At 36.9% G+C, this 8,478-nt stretch overlaps 1 non-coding gene across 1 annotated transcript; it reads right to left on the bottom strand.

Annotated features, from left to right (window-relative positions):
- Nucleotides 1-7,693: 7,693 nt before the first annotated feature.
- LOC121212847 (small nucleolar RNA R71) lies at nt 7,694-7,800 on the bottom strand. The gene has a single exon (XR_005908220.1). It is a non-coding gene; the product is annotated as a small nucleolar RNA R71 (small nucleolar RNA).
- Between the last annotated feature and the right edge of the window lie 678 nt (nt 7,801-8,478).

Genomic DNA, 8,478 nt, shown 5'->3' on the forward strand with positions numbered 1-8,478 from the left:
CACACTATCCAGAAGACTTTTGGTAAATGGCTTGTAAATTTAAGTATGGCATGTATAGCAATATACCTATTTTGTGTAAATGATCTTATGGTATGGTTGTGAAATGGTTGAGGAAATGCTTGATAATGATAAATTATGAAAATGGTTAGTTTAGATTATGTTTGATGTTAAGGAAAACTATTAAGATACTTAGTGCATAAAAACTCATAAAAAGGATGAAATTTACCATAAACAGAATACCGCAGCAACACTAATGCGAGTTTGAAAATTTACTAAAAATCATAGAAATTGAATTTGATGATTTACTACATATCAAATTGAAGCTTATTATGTCTAGTTTCACGTGAAACAAATGAAACAAGTAAAGAAATTATATGTTAGAAGATATTTTAATTTCAGTGGAACAGAGTCATAGCAGTTTCTGAATCCCCTGTTCCTACTTTAGAAATTCACCATAAATTGTAAAGATATAATTAGGTGGTGTATTTTATATCCTCAGAATCCTTATTGAGTCTAGTTTTAGTAGAAACAATTCTCATAGCCATATGAATTTTTTACAGAGATAAATATGGTTCGTAGTAAACAGAGGTCAGACCAGTCGAGTCCTGAAATAGGGGTAACTTTAACTAATAAACTGTACTAATTGGTCCAACCAAAAATTATAGAAACAAATTAGTAGATAGGTATATGAGTCTAGATTCAGATAAAATTTATGGATCTTAATTTCAAGTTTCGTAACTCGAGATATGATTTTTCTTGTGACTGTGACGCAAGTAGCTTAAAAGCTGTGAATGTAGAAACAAGTAATCCAAAGTTCTAAAAATGTTAAACTAAGCTTAGTAACACCTCATACTCGACTCCGGCGACGGTCTCGGGCGTGGGGGCGTTACATACATCGTGCATTCAATTTACGCATATAGGGGGTCCAAGTAGTGCTTACTGACCCCATAGTAGATTCACAGTCGACTTGGGCGACCTGTGCAACCTTAAGAAACTTATGGGTCCACAGGATCCAAATTGTCCTTCCACACGGCCTAGCCTAAAATCCAACACGCCTGTGGACCCACACACCCGTATGGCCCACATGGCCCAAATTAGTCTAACCCGTGTATTGTACACGGCCTACCTGGCCATCACACGGTAATGTCTTGCGCCCATAGCCTAGCCTCGTCAATCACATGCCCGTGTCCCATCACATGGCCTACCACACGGGTGACCACACGCTCGTATGGCATCGACAATGGGGTTTTTGGCTTTCATCATAACCCCATTTTCTGTGCAATCGAGTACACACACCTGGTATCGATTGATGCTAAAACAATCTTGAGATATCCAGTACCTTCGATTGAGAAATATAAATTTCGCACACTACAACGACAATGGAGAAACTTCAACCCCTTGAATATCCCTGATCAAATGAAAACAAGCGTTGCACAATGGAGACGAATTGAACAAGAAATCAACAAGAAGATAGGGTGAGTGAGATAGAAAGTTCAGCAGAGAGGGAGAAGAGAGAGAAGAATTTATTTTTTGGAAAAAGAAACTCCAAATGAATGTCCTGATACCCCCTATCCCAACTCCCCTAATTCTCTCCACCAAACTCTCCACTGCTCAAACGTCTAACACAACTCAAACTCTCTCCCTCAGAGCAGAAAAAAAGTATTGCCCATACAAGGATTCGACCACAAAACCTTCAGTAAACTAGCACTCCACTTAACCACCAGACCAGCAAGCCCATCTTGTTAAGTACGTACAAACTTTTAATTAAAAGCCTACTAGTTAGAAGTAGGGGTTAAGTCAGGAAAATACTAAAGTTTGCCAAATGTCAGGCTTTAACTTGGGACCTCACACACGCACAGAGAACACTTAACGACTGAAGCAGATACACATTTATGTCACATTTTCATAATAACAAAAATAATAATTTTGGGGTGTGACACTTCCAGTGTTTTGGGGTGGTCTCCCTCTAGTAGTTTTGTTACTTACTTTCGCCAGTTGATCTCTTTCAGCTGTAAACTTTTCTAGACAGTCCTTGAGATAATAATCAAGGGATCCACATTTAAAACAAGCTTTGCTCACTAATCTACATCAACTGTAATATCACTTATTACAGTGCTTACATTCAGGTCCAACATTTCTAACACTACGTACACAGGCAACGGTTGTCGTCTGAGGTTTAGAGCTAAAATGTCTCCCATCCCTATCTCTGATCGAAATCCCCGTATAAGAATTAGAACAAGGATGATATTCTCTAGATTTCTTTGATGCTAACTGATGTGATTTGCCCACAATTCTTTTCCTAAATGTCTCTAGCCTCAGAATCGACTTTTCTTTTATCTTTGCAAAGCTCTTCGGCTTTACAAGCTCTGTCAAACAGAACAACAAAATCTTTTAGCTCAAGAATTCCCACTAACAGTTTGATTTCTTCATTCAATCCATCATCGAACTTTGATTTCTTCATTCAATCCATCCTTGAACCTTTTACACATTATAGCTTCAGAAGAAACACATTCACGAGCATATTTGCTGAGTCGTACAAACTCTCTTTCATATTCTATTACCAACATACGCCACTACTTCAATTCAAGAACTTCCTTTCTCTTCTGATCAATAAACCTTTGGCTGATGTATTTCTTTTTGAATTCAAGTTGAAAGAACTCCCAAGTAACTCTTTCTCACGAAACTACAGATATCAAGGTATTCCACCACTGATATGCAGTGTCTTTCAACATTGATACTACACATTTTAAACATTCTTTATGTGTGTAGGATAATTTAAATACTCGAATCGTGTTCTCAAGTCAAAACTCTGCTCTCTCAAGGTCATCATTAACAGTGGCTCTGAATTCCTCAACTCTGTGTTTTCGTATCTTATCGACAGGTGGTTTACTCAATCGCAGAGGATCCATACCTTGAGGAACTATAGGGATCAGTTGGGGAATAAGTGGGGATGGAGGTTGCTGAACAGCCGGGTGTGTACGAACATACTGTGTGAACCACTCGTTCATTATTTTAAAGAAGGCTTCTTCAGCCTCACCCCCGTGACTACTAGACATGGGTTTAGATTCCAAAGGTGCTATCCCCTGAGCGGGAGCTAGCGCTTTATTCTCTACATCATCTATTATAGATCGTTCGGGATCCATTAATATATAAAACATATTTGAAAATGTCAGTAGTCATCACACTATCACAGTTTTATTTATGGCATGTATAGCTAGACTCACATACGTTACGTTAGTCCTAGAATCAACAAAACTGTAGCTCTGATACCAATAAATATAACACTCCTAACCTGTATCTGTCACTGAAATAGGGTTACCAGTTATTACCAATCAATACACATCATTTAACATACATAACTCATACATTATGCATTCATATACTAATACCATTCAATACAATCCTATTGCCCCTTATAAGGGCTTATGAGGCCTTAAACATGCTTTATAACTGGTTCGGGACTAAATCGATAATGTATAAAAAATTTTGGAAACTTAGAAATATTTCAACATTTCAGGGGTCACGCTCGTGTGAATAGGTCGTGTGCCTCACACGGCCAATAGACACTCACGTGTCTCTAACCGTGTGAAAACAGGGTATACATACTAACTTGGGTCACACAGCCGACCACACGTTCGTGCGTCTAGCCTGTCTGCCCTTCGAAATAGCCACACACACCCGTGTGCTAGTCCGTGCCACACCTGTAAGGTATACTGACTTATGCAACACAGCCAAGTCACACGGCTGTGTACTAGGCCGTGTGCCAGTTAGGGGAGATACTGACTTGTACCACTGGCCGGTCACATGCCCGTGTGTGAGACCGTGTAAAGCATACTGACTTTAATTAAATTTCAACACCAGAGGATGTACGGTAATGTAACATGGTTGCGTGTCACACATACTGAGACACACGTCCCTGTCTTTGCCCGTATGGAAAAAAATAAGCTATTTGCAAAGCCATTATGCCATCCTATTTTCACATGTAAACACAAGCATAAATGGTAACATTTTTACAACACAATAAGCAGCCATTTCATAACATTTCATACACATATAATGCCAATTCCACATAATATTCAATTACTTAACCAATATCATACATTTTCCATTCATAAGTTTACCTTATAACAAACACATTTCAAATCTTCATTCTATAACCTTTTTTTCAAAACATACCAAAATATATCATTAAGGTTAGCCAAATCACATGGCTTAACTTATACACTAAATATAATAAACCATAATCTCAAGTAACCATAACTATCACCATTATAACTAGCCTAGACATGCCATATTTACATATATCCACAAGTTTAAAAGTATCAATCAACAATTGGATAATGTAATGTGTAACTCCGACTTATCTGAAACGAGTGAGCTATCGAACCTCTATAAAACATAGAAAAAAAAACAGAGTAAGCTTTATAGCTTAGTAAGCCCTTATAATTCAGAATTAAACTTTCCATTTATACATAATCAAAGAAATAATTAAGGTGTATTCAATTCAATTACCAAATGCCAAAACACAAACATTCATCACAAGTTAGTCACCTTAATACATTAAAACATCCATTAACTTAATATAGATATTCAATACATTGTATCATATCAACTTCACATACATCATGTACATCATTTTTAACATTTTACTTTCAATCGTATAACAGTAATTTATTCGTATAAACAGTACTTTATCATATCACAGAATTTATGCCCGTTGAATCGATTAGAATCTTGAAGGATACTCGGGTGATATACAGTACATATAAATCAGTAATCCGTCAATTCATTACCATTTTCTGCTCTTTCGAGCTATGAACAGTAAGCTCTTCCTGAGCTAATGGATAGTAAGATCTATTGAGCAAAAATGGTAAGTACTGTCAAGTTGAAACAGTAAGCTTATACGAACTGATATATCGGTAAGCTCATACGAACTTTGGTGAGTCCACAACACATGCAAGATCTCAATCAGAACTGTAACCCTACGAATTCATACGGTTCAAACGGGGCTCGGTGACAATTAAACTATATCGATAAAGCATTCATATTCCAAGTACATCAACTACTCAATTATACACATTCATTATAAATAATTTCAAGTATTTAAAAATTCGATTCTAATTATAGAACTTACCTCGTATAGCTCGGATAGCAAATATCGGCTATTCGTGCATTTTTATTTTTCCTCGATCTAATTTCGATCTCAACTTATCTTAATCTATATATTATCAAATTCAGTACATTCAGTATTCAATCAATTCAATTTAGCCCATAATTCATATTTTGGCAAATTTACACATTTTCCCCTAAACTTTCACATATTTACAATTTAGTCATTTTCATATAAAATTGCAAATTCATGCAATTCAGTACAAACCCATACTTAGCCGAATTTAATACATGTTACTAGCAACCCATATTTTAAATTTATTCACACTTTTAACCACCACATTTCACATTTTCTCAATTTAATCCCTTTACAAAACTAGTTTAACTATCAACAATTATCCAAAATCCATTCTCAACCATCAAGTTACTCAAGCATTCAACAATGGCAACATGATAAATCTTTAACAATTTCAAAATCTAAGGTACGGGTTATGATAAACCGTAATTTATACATGTTTTTATCCCATGCTTAGCACATTTATGGATGGTTTCTCCTTAGATTTGGTGAATTCGATGCTCCTAATTCTTTAATTTCATGTTTTATACTTAGGTGAGCATAAGAGAGTAAAAAGAGCGAGAAACAGGCCGAAAACAGAGAAAATAGACCCACATGTGAAATCAACACGGCCTAGACTTCCTCACATGGGCGTGTCCCACGGTCGTTCCCTTTGGCAGGATCGAATCATGACTTACACGGGTAGACTACACGCTCGTGCCTATTCAACAGCCTTGACCACAGGCTGGAGTAATTGCACACAGGTGTGTCACACGGGCGTGTCCCTGCCGAGCCCAAGTATAACCCTATTTGAAAAAGGCTAATTTTGAGGGCTCCTAGGAATTCTAAAGCCTATTTAAACACTTGATAAGGCACTCAGGAGGGGGGATGCGGAGTAGGAAGCAGGGAATTACTCAAGCAGAGCTGATTGATCCATCTCAGAAGTCGGATTCATCATCAAGATTGAAGATCTCCATTCAAGTTCCTTCAGGAGTTTTGGGTTTTCTTATGTTTTGTTATCTTTATGCTTTTAAGATGTTTTCTTCCATAAGTATGAACTAAACCCCCTAAATACCTAAGGGGAATGAAACCTAAGACGGATCTTGTTATTATTATCTGAATTGTATGATAAATATTTGACTTGTTCCTAATTATGTATTCTTAATTCTTGTTTTAATATTCCAAGATATTGATTCGAGTTAATGCTCTTATTCAGAGGAGGAATAGACCCTGTCTAAGAGTAAATTTGTCATAATTAAGCGGAGTTGATTGCACGCCTAGAGATAGGGTGATAAGATTTTGTTGGATTAGGATGAAACCTAATAAGGGGATCCATAGATCGAGTTAATGCAACACTAGGGCGTTAATTAGAAAGAGATTTCAATTAATCAACCTAGGGTTAGACGTTATTAGTCTTGAGAGAGATAATAATATAACTTAGGGATTTCTACGGATCAAGTGAAATGAATAAATCGTCTGATTCAGAGTCAAATAATAAGTGAAGTCTAGGTGGATTTTTCCTTGGGTATTGTCTTAATCAATGGAATTTTCTAAAAAGTATTTTCCCAAATTTTCTCTCTGTGCACTCTTAGTTTAGTAATTAGTTTAGATAACCAAATCCCTTAAATTTTAGGCTAGATAATAAAAAGAAGGTAATTGCTAGTACTCTTGGTTCCTTTGGGTTTGACAATCCGGTCTTGCTAAAGCTATACTACTGTTTGATAGGTACACTTGCCTTCATTGTGATAATAGTTAGTTTCAAGAATGATTAATTATAAATATTTAAAACTTGTCACGAATATCACGTATCAAGTTTTTTGTGCCATTGCCGGGGAACTAGGATATTAGGAACACTCAATTTTTATTACTTTAGCCATTCTACTTCTATTTGCAATTTAAATTTTTATTTTCTTTTCTAATTTTTCTTTTCTTCATTCCTGGTAGGTTTTTATAGTGTATGACTAGAAGAACCCCGTTGGGACCATTACTGTTTGATAGTGAGATCGATCGCACAGTTAGTAGAAACTGAAGAGAAATAAGGCGAAACTTACAATACACAGAGGAAGAGCAAGAGGACGATACTTCAACCACAACCGAGGAGATGGCTGAAAACCAAGAAAATTTGCTACCTCCTGCGATTGCTGTTAATCAGAATCCTGCTCCGCGCACTATGTATGATTATGCTAAACCTTCTTTAACAGGAACTGAGTCAAGCATAGCTAGACCTGCTGTAGCTACAAATACTTTTGAATTGAAACCTAACACAATTCAAATGATACAGCAATTTGTTCAGTTTGATGGTTTGCAGGACGACGATTCCAAGCTCACTTGGCAAACTTTTTGGAACTATGTGATACATTTAAAATTAATGGCATTTCTGATGACACCATTCGCCTTCGGTTATTCCATTTTTCATTGAGAAACAAAGCTAAACAGTGGTTGAATTCGTTACCACGAGGGTCAATCACTACTTGGGAACAAATGATCGATACGTTTTTATTAAAATATTTTTTACCGGCTAAAACGACTAAATTACGTAATGATATCCCTTCTTTTGTGTAGATGGATTTAGAAACACTCTACAATGCATGGGAGAGATACAAGGACCTCTTAAGAAGATGCCCTCACCATGGGTTACCACTCTGGCTACAGGTTCAAATATTTCATAATGGCCTAAATCCTTCGACTCGACAAATGGTTGACGCAGCCGCTGGTGGAACCATCAATTATTAAGACACCTGAAGATGCTTATGAATTTATAGAAGAGATGTCACTGAATAATTATCAGTGGCAAGTCATGAGAACAAAGCCAACAAAAGTAGCTGGCGTTTATAACGTCGATTCGGTCATCATGCTCTTTAATCTGGTAGAACTCTTGAACAAGAAAATTGATGATTTTCTTAGTTCTTCACAGGTTCACCCAGTAATGCAGTGCGAAGCAAGTGGAGGTGGATCGAGCAATCCATATTACCCACCCTATGGCTACAACATGGAGAACAAGCAGTTAAATTACATGCGTAATAATCCTCGATCCCAATACTTACAATGCAGGTTGGAGGAACCATTCAAATTTCTCATGGGGAGGCCAAGGAAATCAGCGACCACCACCACCTCCAAGCTTCCAACAACCACCCTACCAACAAGAGAAAAAGCTGAACCTTAAGGTGATGCTAACAAAATTCATCTTGGTGTCAGAAACTCATTTTTAGAATACCGAGACAGCACTTAAAAATCAACAAGCATAGATCCAAGGGCTCGAAACTTAGATAGGTCAGCTCACTAAATTTATATCTGAACGACCACAAGGAGCCTAC

The sequence above is a fragment of the Gossypium hirsutum genome, chromosome A13 (assembly GCF_007990345.1).
Source record: "Gossypium hirsutum isolate 1008001.06 chromosome A13, Gossypium_hirsutum_v2.1, whole genome shotgun sequence".
In the NCBI taxonomy this organism is placed as follows: domain Eukaryota; kingdom Viridiplantae; phylum Streptophyta; class Magnoliopsida; order Malvales; family Malvaceae; genus Gossypium; species Gossypium hirsutum.